This window comes from Antechinus flavipes, chromosome 6, assembly GCF_016432865.1.
Source record: "Antechinus flavipes isolate AdamAnt ecotype Samford, QLD, Australia chromosome 6, AdamAnt_v2, whole genome shotgun sequence".
NCBI lineage: Eukaryota > Metazoa > Chordata > Mammalia > Dasyuromorphia > Dasyuridae > Antechinus > Antechinus flavipes.
This window is the reverse complement of record NC_067403.1, coordinates 77330522-77342680: the sequence shown is the minus strand read 5'-3', so window position 1 is coordinate 77342680 and position 12159 is coordinate 77330522. Positions and strand designations below refer to the sequence as shown.

The following is a 12159-nucleotide window of genomic DNA, read 5'->3' as shown; positions in this document are numbered from 1 at the left end:
TGAAAAGATATCTTGTCTTTCTTTAGGTACAAACCGGTGGAAGTTGTTTAAGATTCATTTCTGTTTTGTAATTTATAATTCTGTCTCTCACGAAATCTGTGTTATCTTGACGAAGTTGTTGCTTGCGTTGCATCTGGGGTGTAGTTGTTACGACCCTGGGTTTTTCTCCTCCTCCCCCTTTATGTTGCTTTCAGAGAGAGCCTCTATTTTTGTCTCTCTTCCCCCCTCCCCTCTCTTCTGCCTGCTTCTGTCTGTCTCTCTGTCTCTGTCTCTTTCCCGCTGTCTCTTTCACCCCCCCTCCCCTCACTCTGGTGTGTGAGCCTCAACCTCTCTCTTTCTCTGTCTCGAGGTTTGCTGGAGTTGTTTAGTTTATGAATGGTCCCTGGGCCATCGTGAAGTGGGTGGAGCGTCAGATCATACAATCGCAGTCCGAGCTGTCACTGCTGCAGCCAATCCTAGAGAGGATATATGCACGTTAGAACCGGGTAGCTGCCACCACTTCACGTGATGGAGAAAGGGGGAAAGGAGAAGTAGAGAAAGAAGAGGAGATCGTAAAGCCATATGCAAGACTCCAAAAGAATCCAAACGCGCATATATATATCACTATCCCCTGATAGACGTGGGGGTAGAGGTGGGGAGGGGGAGGTGAAGGTATAGACCTCTTCAGTTGCTAAGAAGATCGTCTTATGTTGGAGACGGCAGGAATGTAAAGTGGGGAGGGAGCAGAAAGAATAGTAGAGATTCGGAAAGGTGCAGGGTTTTGTTTTTATTGGGGGCTTTATTTTTGCAAGGACAGGATGCAAGTCACTTTACATAAATCATTTTTACTTATAGTCAGTTTTGTGGGAAGAGTAAGGGATTTGGTGGGGCAGGGCAATTATATTTCTCTCATTTCTCCTTCTCCAAAGTCTTCGGTTCCCCTTACATGTCGCTGCAGAGAAATGTAGCCGGGGACGGGAGAGGAGAGACTTTAGATACGGACCCTGCAGAGAAAGTGATTGGAGCAGACAGAGTAGTTTCCAGCATTTTATTTTACTTCATAATGTTTTGCTTCCTCGTTTTTTATGCCAAATATTCTACTTATTAAGGCATAACTACTACTAAATAACCTTAATCTCTACCTTAATCTCCGTATTTTAATCTCAGTAAATATTTTGACCGTATTGCCGAAGTAGCACACGGCATTAAAGTGTAAGCCTGTTAAACTTTAAAAATACACTGATACTAGAATTCTCCTTAATTTGAGGCGATTTTTAAATAGTTTCTTAAGTAGAACTAATTATGACTTGTAAAAGTAACTTGTTTCGAAGTGGACTTGCTTTAAAAGCGTTACTGCTATCATCTTTATTCTTTTATTGCTCACTTTAGAAACCGTTTAAAAAGCTCACAGCTTAAGTCAGTATGTGGCAAATTTTAAAAGCGCTTGCATTTCTTATGTCATCTTTGCAAAGTAAAATTCTGATCTCCTAGAACCTCCCCCCCTCCTCCTTTTTAAAAAATTTCCAGTCTTTGCGTTGTTCTTCAAACCTACACTCTTTGTAGTAATCGGGTACTTTTAGTTGGGGAAGAGTAAAATTGAAGAGGCATTTTTAGTTTTTAAGTTTGGTTTTTTGTTTGTTTGTTTGTTTTTTTCCCTGGAAGTGTTGAAACATAAAGCCAAACCCTCAGGAGCGTGGCTCTCTTGCCTTAAAACAAATATACACCCAGGGGATAGACAGATCTCTTTTAGTTAGATTGCTGAGGGAGGGGCTTCTGACTTTTATCTGGGTAGGTGACCTTGGGTGAATCCGCTGGAATAAGAATCAGCTGTGTGGATGTGGATTGATCACTCGATTTTCTTGATAAGAGTAGTAGTGCATTAGAAAGTTGAGAGAACCGCGGTAAGAATCTGGGGACTTGTGCTAAATTCTGGAACGAAGCGAATTTCGAACCCCTCTGCGTTAGATTGGAGGGAGCTCAAGGCTCCGGCATTCTCTCTTCTGTGTTCTGTAGCAGCTGCCCCTAGCTCCTCTAGTTTGCTGACCACCACCCCTTTTCTTCTTCTTCTTCTCCCCCTTGATTGCACCAGAATTTGTCCAGAATTAGCAAGCTTACTTCGGGAGGTGGGATTTGGACGTAGGGCTGCTGTTTGCGGTGAAGAGCAATGGGAAAAGAGGGCGTTTCCGACCGTTGGAACAAGGTGACTTTGGGGCCGGGGCCGACGTGGGCTCTCTGCTTAGCGCGTCGCCGGCGGAGGAAGCACCGTGCCGCACTGTTTGGGGGTTGGAGGGGGTGGAGGCGAGGCCCGGAGGCCCGTGATCTAGCGTAGTTGTGGGAGTGCTGGGCTAGAAGCGCCACAGACCTAAAGGAAAGGAAGCGACTTCGAAGTTAGTGCGCGAGGTGGGAAACCCTGACCTGTTAGTGGTAACAGGGCTTTCTATTCATTTCTCAAGTCGTACCCGCACTCTGGGAATTATTAACGGGTGGAGAAGGCCACTTTCCTTAGGGAAGTTGTCAAACCAGACCCCAGAGTCCTATGTCCCAGCTTCTCTGGAGGGCAGTTACTCCGAGAAGACAGATGACTAGACTAGCTAGGGTGCGGGAGCGTTAGGAGCGGCCTACGATCATTGTTCCTAGGAGGGAAGCAGCTGAGGCCCCAGAGGTTCCGCTTCTCTTCCCCTAGGCGGGGCATCTCCCTCTGTTCCAGGGAGTAGTGGTTTGCTGATACCCCGTAGTGGGTCGGAGGAATCTCTAACCTGACTGTCTGGACCCATTTTCTCCTGGCTGACAGCGATTTCTAGCGAGAGCGCCTTTCTTCCCCCTCCCTTTCTCTTTTCTGTCCTGCTCTCCTCCCTTTATCTTTCCTGCCCGGAGCCCCACGCCTCTTCGGGAATGGCGGAGAGCAGAGAGCGGGAGCCAGTGGAAGCAACATAGAGGGAAAGGCACTCTGTGGGGATACGTGCACGCACGCAACCATCCTCTTGCTGATCCACCTTCTCCCAACTACTACTTCGCCAAACAGCCCAAACGTTTTCAACTCCCACTACAGTTTCTCCGGCTTTTTTTTTTTTTTTTTTTTCTTCCTTTTACATAGAGGCTGAATGATGATACAGTGTTACAAATGTTTTGATTTAAAAACAATTCATTACCAATTTATCCTGAGGTAGGAGTGCTAGTAAATAATAAATCAGTTAAACAAAGCCGACTTTAATTTATTGCCCGGGCACTAATTAGAAACATCATTTGAGCAATAAACTTAAACACTTCCAGCAAATAGCACCATGCAACTCCTCCCCATCCCCACCTTGCCCACCCCCACCCCCAATCCCTTGTCTTTGCGGCTGCCCTGCATTAAGAGCAGCTTCATCTGTGTATTTGCGGATCAGTTCTTCCCCAAGATGAATAATTGAAGGGGGAACAGTATCCAAGGAGGTTGTAATTGAAGAGCCCTTGTCACCTCTGCTTTTATGTATGTTAGTATAGAAGTCCATCAGCAGCTCCTTGATGGTGTATTAAAACGAAGTGGCAGCCCCTTCTGGAGGAGATACTGTATTCTATTAAAAGGACCAAGTGAGAGAAAGGAAACTCTCAAGGCTAAAAGCCACTTGAAGTCTTCAGACCAATTGATCTGTATTCTCTAGTTATAATCCGTCTCATCATACTTGAGTTAATGAGGCAAGGGAGTAAGGTGGGGGTGGGGGAGATCTGATGGTCCTTGACAAATTCATTAGGGAGGCTGCAGGACATTTTATTTGACTGTTAAACATCTTGTTTGTTTGGTTTAGGCAGTGCCAATAGCAGCATGCTACTGCCTGGAGCAATGGTGTGTTTTGCTAGGGAGAACTTCTTCTGCAAAGGATACTTGAAAGGGGGAGGGGGAAATATTGGTAAGGTGGTTTAAATTCTTTTTTTTAATTGTTGGGGTGTGTGTAGTACGATTTGGATACTACGATCTCAGTATTAGGCTTATCTTAATGAAGCATCATAATAGCCAGATGAAAGTACGGGTTGGGAGGGGGGGCTTTTCGGAACTAGTTATTTTTTTAAATAATCTTATTTAGAAAAATATGCCCTTTTGAATTTTAAATAAAAGTCCTATCAGTTAAGCTATTAATTATATATAAATATAGATGGATATGTGTGTGTATGTCAATGTATATATAAAATATATATTATATATATATATATCTTTAGCAGAGAGAATAGTTTTTGATCAGTTTCCTAGTTTTATATTTGTGTTGGATTTTGAATAAATGAGATTTTATCAACTCTACTCCTTTTGTCTTTTTAAATAAATGATTTATGAATGGGGGGAAAACCTTTGAAATAGATATATATATATATACATATATATATTTTTTGTTTAATCATTCCTATATATTAAATGCAAGAATTTCAATTCAAGTGAAAATTTGGCATATAACATAACTTTGGGATCTATCATTTACTTTCTTAATATAGAAAGTTTGGAAGTATTATGCTATCTTTGGAAGTATACTATTCTACAAATAATATAAAGGTTGTTGCTACGCACTGAAGTAGAACATAAAATATTTAAGATATTTCAAACTGAAAAATGATGGATAATTAAACTAAAATATAAATGTTATGATAGTTCATTGCTTATTTGGTAACATTATACTATGTTTTCCAAGAATCTCACTCAAGGGTAACAGTCTAAAATGCCATAATTTTCTTGCCTCCAGATTTTTTTTCCTCCCTAGATAACTGCCTTCAAATAGCTTCAACCTAACAGCTTTGTAAAAACAATTCTGTACTTCCATTTTTAGAAAAATAGCATAGGAAAAGAACTAATGCCCTTTGTCTGTCATTTTTATACATTCCTGCACTACTGATGAAGCTTAAACTGCTGCAGGGAATGTGTAGATTTGAAAAGAAATGATTCAGTAGTAGATGTTGGGTTTCTCAACAGTAAAACCAAACTAATGGCTGAAGTCAGTGCTTCTGTGGACCTGACAGTTATAATCCTGTTTACATTTCCAGAGAATACAAAGTCCTTAAACTGTGGATTGTTTTTATTATTTACTGATCTCAGAGCTATGTTTACTGAGTTAACCCTGTCATTCATTCTTAAGTTTATCATACCTGGGAGAGTTGGAAGGTATCTATTCTTTTAATTACTGTAGAAATAATGTATCTATTTCACTAGCCTTTAATGAGCAGTACATAAATCTTGAACTATTTGATTTTGTTTCCTAGCGGCCGATCTTAGAAGCATTGTAAAATTATTGGATTGTTTATTATTTTCTTTTAAAATGTTGTGTAGAAATGTTTATGGATTGTGGGAGCTTTGGGGGAGGGGTGTTCATTTTTTACTTGACTAATTCATTACTTTTCCTTTGCATGGAGTTTTTTTTTTTTCCCTTTTTGTTATTACGACTGTTAAATTTATACTCAGATTTCTATCTTAATAATCACATTTCTTTAAGACATTTAAAAATGGAACTCCTCCAATTTAAGAATTCTAATCAGTAAAATTAGAAAATTGAATTGTATTCTAAATACTTTTTTAAAAAGTATTAGATGATGAAATGGAAGTAACATTACATTGGTTGGAATATGTTTTCTAACAAATGCTCTTAAGTATTATGCTATTTAAACAGTAGAAAAAACACATCAACTTTTCAATATTTTGATTTAAAGAGCTTCTGTAATGTAATCAAATGCCCCAAATCTAAAAGTGAGTATGATAAAGATTGTTTCTAAGCTCTTGATGTTTGATATCCTGGAATTCTTCTAGAGTAACTTGTTAATGTTTATTAATTTTTTTAAAACAGTACTCTGAATGGTCTTCTAATCATTTGAAGAGGTCATCTATATTGTTAGAAGGAGTTAAATTTTTTTCATTAAAAATCATCAACTTAAAAAACCATAAATGCCTTTGGTTGATGAACAAGGTACTTAAGAAAAAAAATTATCTTTAAAATGATGTGCAGTTAGATAAAACTCTTAGTTTCTTTTCCAACAATAAGTCTATCATTTTACAGGATGACAGATGAAAATTTTAAAATGTATTTTCTATTTGTAATAGCCCCGGGACCATTGGAGTTCTGTTTGGTGTATATATAAATAATGGTGTTTGGGCATAGATGGATTATCTAAATTTTAAGAATTGCTACTTAACTCTAATATGCTATGTCTAGAAAAGAGGCACTAAGGCTTATGAAAAGGTTTTGTTCAGTTTTTCCACAACTTGGTATATGTATAGTTTATGAACTAAATCATGAATAATAATATAAATTGCAAGCAAATAAATATTTGCATTGCAGAAAAAAACAGAAATATATAGCTTTTGAACTGGAAATGAACAAAATAAATGTTTTATATATTTTAACTCAAAATCTAATTCCATTGTTAGGGATACTTCTTCCTCAGATTGTAACGTCCCAACAATTTAGTCTTTGAAAACTGCTATGACTGAAAATGTTGATACCTTGTAGCCAATCTGGTGATTGGCTTCTTGAAAGGTAGCTGGGCTAATCCTCAGACAGCTGACATTCATCTTGTAACTGAACCTGTACTCGAAAGCTTTCTGAATTTAGAACACCTGCCAGAGCTTGCTTGTGTCTTCAAGAATCCAGGGCCACCTCCACATTTTGTGGATGAGACGGCAAAGTAGAATCTGTGTATGTGTGCACATATATGTATATGTATAACATGTATACATATATTGTTAATTGATGGTTTCAGTTCTGAATTTTTGTGACCCTATAAAGGATTTTATTGTCAAAGGTACTCCGTTCCTTTTTCTAGCTCGTTTTATAAAATAAGAAACTGAGGCAAAAGGGGTTAAATGACCTGCACAGGGACCCAGTAAGTGTCTGAAGCTGGTATTGAACTCTGGTCTGGTTGACTTTGGGGCCAGCACTCCTTGTCCTATATACATATAGACATAGCATAATTTCATTGTATTAAAAAAGACAAAATGGCTTCTGTTCAATACTTTTAACTATCATTTTCTGGAAAATGTGAATTAGGTATCTTCAATGAGTTTTTTACTATCATACTAAGTTTGTCATAATGTATTAATAGTGACTCATTTATTCTTGAGAACTAACTTTTAATGTAATTGGAAGAGATAATAGTATTCTCATTTCCGAATGATGAATCTATAGATAATCATGATAGTGATCTATTTAGTGGATAGAGAGCTGGCCTTGACATCAGATAGACTTAGTTCAGCCTCTCATATATTTACTAGCCATGTGATCCTAAGCAAATCACTTAAATTTTGGTCCCTCCCCACACTATCAACTCTCTAAAACTGTGAGATATAGCTAGCTATTCCCTGTACTAGTGAAATTATAGGTCCTGATTGCCTTTCCTTATGTCCCCCCATAGAAAATGTTACTATTTTTCTTGATTTTAAAAGTAGAACAAAGAATAAAGAGTCCTAAGTGGTAGGGTTGAAAAAGATATGATTGCTCATGGATTCTAATTGTCTTATTCATCAAAAGACCAGAAAGATTCCTGACTTGTCCAGGGTCATTTCCATATTCTTCAACCATATTCCAATACCACCTATGGGCATTTTATTTTTTTATGAGTATTTTGGATTTAAACTAGATTAACTTTCAGATTTTAGTTGCTAGTAAACTTAAAATAAGTAAATAAGTATTAGAAAACTTAATAATAGAAAACTTAATAATACATTTGATTTGAACTCCGCAATGATTTACATATTTCCAAAAAATTAAAAATTCTTGTATGATTATCTGAGTTATTCAATGGCTATATAGCTTGTGGTTCTCGGTTCAAAGAAAAAATGTTTTTGGAGGAATCAAATCTTTGATCTTGTCCTTATTAGCAACTTACTGTTGCCAACCTAAAATTAGATAAAAACAAATTGCTAGCATTTTATGCCTTTATGATTTTTAAGTTATCTTTGTGAGGACCTATATTTAACAAAGAAGAACATGAAATGCAGCACGTGAATAGCATTTAAATAGCTTTTTACAGTGCTTAATGTCTTAAATCTGAGCAAAGTAGCCTTCTACGCTTTTCTTACTCATCTTCAAATTTGCTGAAGGCATCCTACTCCCATTACTCTTTTGGCATTGATTTGACACCTGCTAATTATAAAGCTTTGCAATCCTTTTTATACATTTATTGGAAATACAAAGCTATAACCTTTTGTGTACAGATTTCGCTATTAAAAAAAAAAAAGCATGCTCATTCTTAATATTTTCCCCAACTTTTTTTTTTCTTTATTTTGTGAATGAGAACTTAAAAGTGATGTGCAGAGAGATTTCTACCATTTCTTAATAGTGGTGAAGAAAAAAATCTTGTTGGCTCCTGTTACATAGAAAAGACATCTGTGTAGCCTAATTGAAATAGTATTTGATGATCCAAGGGTTGGAAACTTTTTTTTTTTTTTTTTTTTTTTTTTTTTAACCATCTTAAAGTAAAGCTGGGATGTAAAACAGCTGTCTTGGTCTATGGCTTTTAGGGCTCTGCTAATCTGTTTCTTTTCTGCTTTTTTCCTTTCTATCTTCCTTTATTATCTCTGGATCCTAAGGAGTCATTCTCTTATTTTGATTGGTTTTGTGTGCTGGAAATTCTGAGTTGGTGGATTTAAATCGGTTCTAGGTAGAGAGAAAAAACTTTGATCTATGGCTATGACTGTTTCCAAATGATTTGCTTGCTGGGACTGGACACTGTCCATGCCCTTTCACTTTACTATCAGATAGGCACAGCAAAAGGACTTGACATGCCACCAGATACATAGTTAATCATCACATTAGGTCTGCAAAGGGATGCATCCAGACTCATTCAAGCCTACTATTTTTAATGGGTGATTGTGCTGCAGTTGTTTGGGATTTTGTTTGATTTTAAAATAAATGAAACATTTAATTTCAAACCCACGTCACACATCTCGGTGCTTATCTTGATTAACAACCGATGTTTTGTTAATATTTAATGTTTCTAAGTTACTTTTGTCTTAGAACTTTTTTTAGGCAATAAGTTTTGACTCGTTTTGCTTCTTTAGGATAAATGTTTGAAGACTTTCACTTGGGAGAATCCTAGAGAAAAAGTAAACTGAAAGGGAATTTTTACATACCACGTCATGCATGGAATTGAAATGTTACCATTGGATTATTTCCATATAGTTTTTCTTTGTATTGCAAGCCCCCATAAGAAACAACAACCTACATATCAAAGAAGCCCAGGCTCTGGTGACAGATACATTATTAAGTTGTTTGTTTGTTGAGTTTTGTTTTAACATTTTAGTGAGTAATTAATACAAACTAGATATTAAAATGGGAATGTTGAACAGGCGCTTCTAATATGTATTAGCACATTTCTTGTATTGCAATTGTATTATTGTATATTAAAATTGTATTACAATTTCTTGTAATTTTAGAGAGATGACTAGATGGAAGATGGGAATGATTTGGGTGAGATAGAGAAGAAGATACAGTTAATTGCAAATTAGTAGATATATTGTTTTTTGGAATCCTAGGAATTGGGAAGAAATTTTCAGTTTTTGAACAGGATCACAATCAAGCCTTGTGACACATTGACTAAAACAAAAAGTATGTTTTGTAAAAGCTTAAAAAAAAAAAAGACCTCAGATTCACAATTAACTAACTGGTTTACACAATGACAAAGTTCTCTTTAGTGAGATGATACCACTATAAATAGATTTAAATTTCCATGTTCATATTTTGTTAAAAGCCAGATCAGGCAAAGGAGGGATTCTTTAAATATGAGTAATCAAATCAAAGAAAGTTTAGCATTCTCTCATACTTTTTACTTGTTTTCATCAGATTATCTGACAAGCATAAAAGTGTTAACATCTTTTATTTTGCAGATGTTCCTAGTTTTCCCCCAAACTGTAAAAGATACTATATGCATGTAATTTGGCAGGAAATAATTTCATCACTTCTTTTCAGATATGTGATAATAACTTGCATGTTTGTATTGAACTTGTGAATATTTTTCTAGTACACAAAGAAAATATATTGAAATATAATATCTCAACTATGAGTTTTATCAGTATGACTGCTTGTTTGCCTCTATCTAGTAATCTACCCATCTATCTTATCTATGTATCTATCCATGTATCTATCAGTCTGTCTGTCTGTCTATCTACATTCCGTTCTACTGACATGGATGAGATATTTTTACACATGTGTCATGTTTATTGGAAGTTCGTCAGTAATGGGATTGGAGGGCCTGTGTAACTACCCAGGGAATTGGTGATAGGCACTTTGTGGGTTTGCAAAGTGCAAATTTGAAAGAATGAGGGACTAGAAATGCATAGCTATTTGTAAATTTATGTTTTATCTCACTTCACTTGAAAATTTATGAGTAGAGTGACTTAAGGGTGCGGGAGCTGTGTGTTCCAGGGCTTGCCCCTACTGATAACACCCTTGTTGGCGTGAAAGTGCAATGCAAATTATGACAGTTACAACCTTCTGTTTTGTTTAACCTGTCAGTGGATTTCCTGGCTCAGTGCTGAGGGCAATGGTGTGTTCAGCTAGTCCATATTCACCTAAACTTAAAAGGTCAGGTTTCTACAGGCAAGCCTAGTCAAAGCCTAATTGATGAGGAGGGCAGGGAGACAGAATTTACTGTTCTGTTGGCTAGTTTCATATCGTTAGGTTGTCCTGAAAGCATCAGGCAGTCACAGCCCCTTTCATGTAAGTGCTGACCCTAGACAGGAGCTGACAATCAAAGAAGGCAGCCACAGGAACCAGTGCAAGTAGACTATTGATTTTTCAGTTAGGTCTAAGTAGTTTGTAGTATGGGTAATGGGTGACAGAAGCAGGTATGTCATTATCAATGAGCTCCTGAACAGTAGCGACAACCCTCCCTCATATTTCCTTCAGCCCTGACAGTATGCATCCAGAGGTGGTCAATAAATCGCCCAACCTTTCACTGACAAGTAGCTTGGAGGTTGGTAGGGGTAGGAGTTAGTTGAGGGGTAGAAGTTATAGAGCTAAACTTCTGTATTTGAACTTGGAGTTAGGTACAGGAAAAGGCTGAATATGGACCATTATGACTCCTGGATAATTACATATACCAACAAAAAATGGAATTTCTTTCTAGGCTTTGAATATATTAGCAACTCTTTCTATAGTCAAGAATAAAATAGAAATGTCGGATCATATGTAAACATATTCTTCATGGATAATTAGGTTAGGTTGCCATGGTATAGTCTTGTTTCATTCTGGACTAGCTCTGCATTTAATCAAAGGTATGCTTACAACAGAAGTTCAACAATTAGAGAATGCCCTTCAAAAATCTATCTTAATTTCTTCTCTCATTTTAAACTTTGTAGCTAGCGATCATTTTAAAAAGAAAAAAATAATCCAACTTGAACCCCTGGTAAATTTGATGTATTAGCAATTAAGTGGTAACCACTGTGACCCTCAAATCCTTTATGCATTACTTTATGTAGCACAGAGTAGCAATGAGTGAGGGAAATTTAATGATTATAATTTGATAAATTATGGTTTGATCCTGAATCTAAAATGAGGTGAGGCTTTTTGTTTTGTTTTAAAAGAACATTTCACATGGCTCATTCATTTTAATAGGGAAATACAGTTTACTTTCACTTGGACACAAAATATCACAGCTCTTGACATAAAGTGCACATGTTCATGAAAGCTATAAGATAAATTAGAGGTGTTTTAAATTTAAATCCAATCCCTAATTTTGTTACATTACTTAAGTAATATAAAAATGTGAGTATTTATACAACAAAGTAGAACTTTAGGCTGACCTGAGATGCTTACAAAATAACACATGCTTACACTTTTAAAAAATCTTTAAACACATTGAAATAGAACAGAAGAGTAAATGTTTTGAAAAACTTCCCTTAAATAACTCATTCCTTTGGTATCTTGTTTAACACTGATATTATACAGAACAAGATTCTAAGACAACAGCACTGCCTTACTGCTGAATGTCTTGCATGGTCAAATGAATCATTTTCATTTATCTCCTGCAACTAAAAATTATTTTCTTTGTTTGACTTAACTACAAAGTAGGTTGACACACATTGAAAGGATTGATTGTTTAAATATTTTCTTAAGCTTGCTGTGAAATATGAGTTGAACACTCCTTTCCTTATTTTATAAAAGAGTTCAGAGATAAAAATTGTAGATAAAGGGAACCGATGCTGAAGTGTTGTTGCCTTAGAGTTTCCAA

General features: G+C 36.4%; 1 protein-coding gene across 1 annotated transcript in view; it reads left to right on the top strand.

Annotated features, from left to right (window-relative positions):
- The window catches only part of LRBA (LPS responsive beige-like anchor protein), a 745582-nt gene that overhangs the window by 449033 nt on the left and 284390 nt on the right, over positions 1–12159 (top strand). The window lies entirely within an intron of this gene.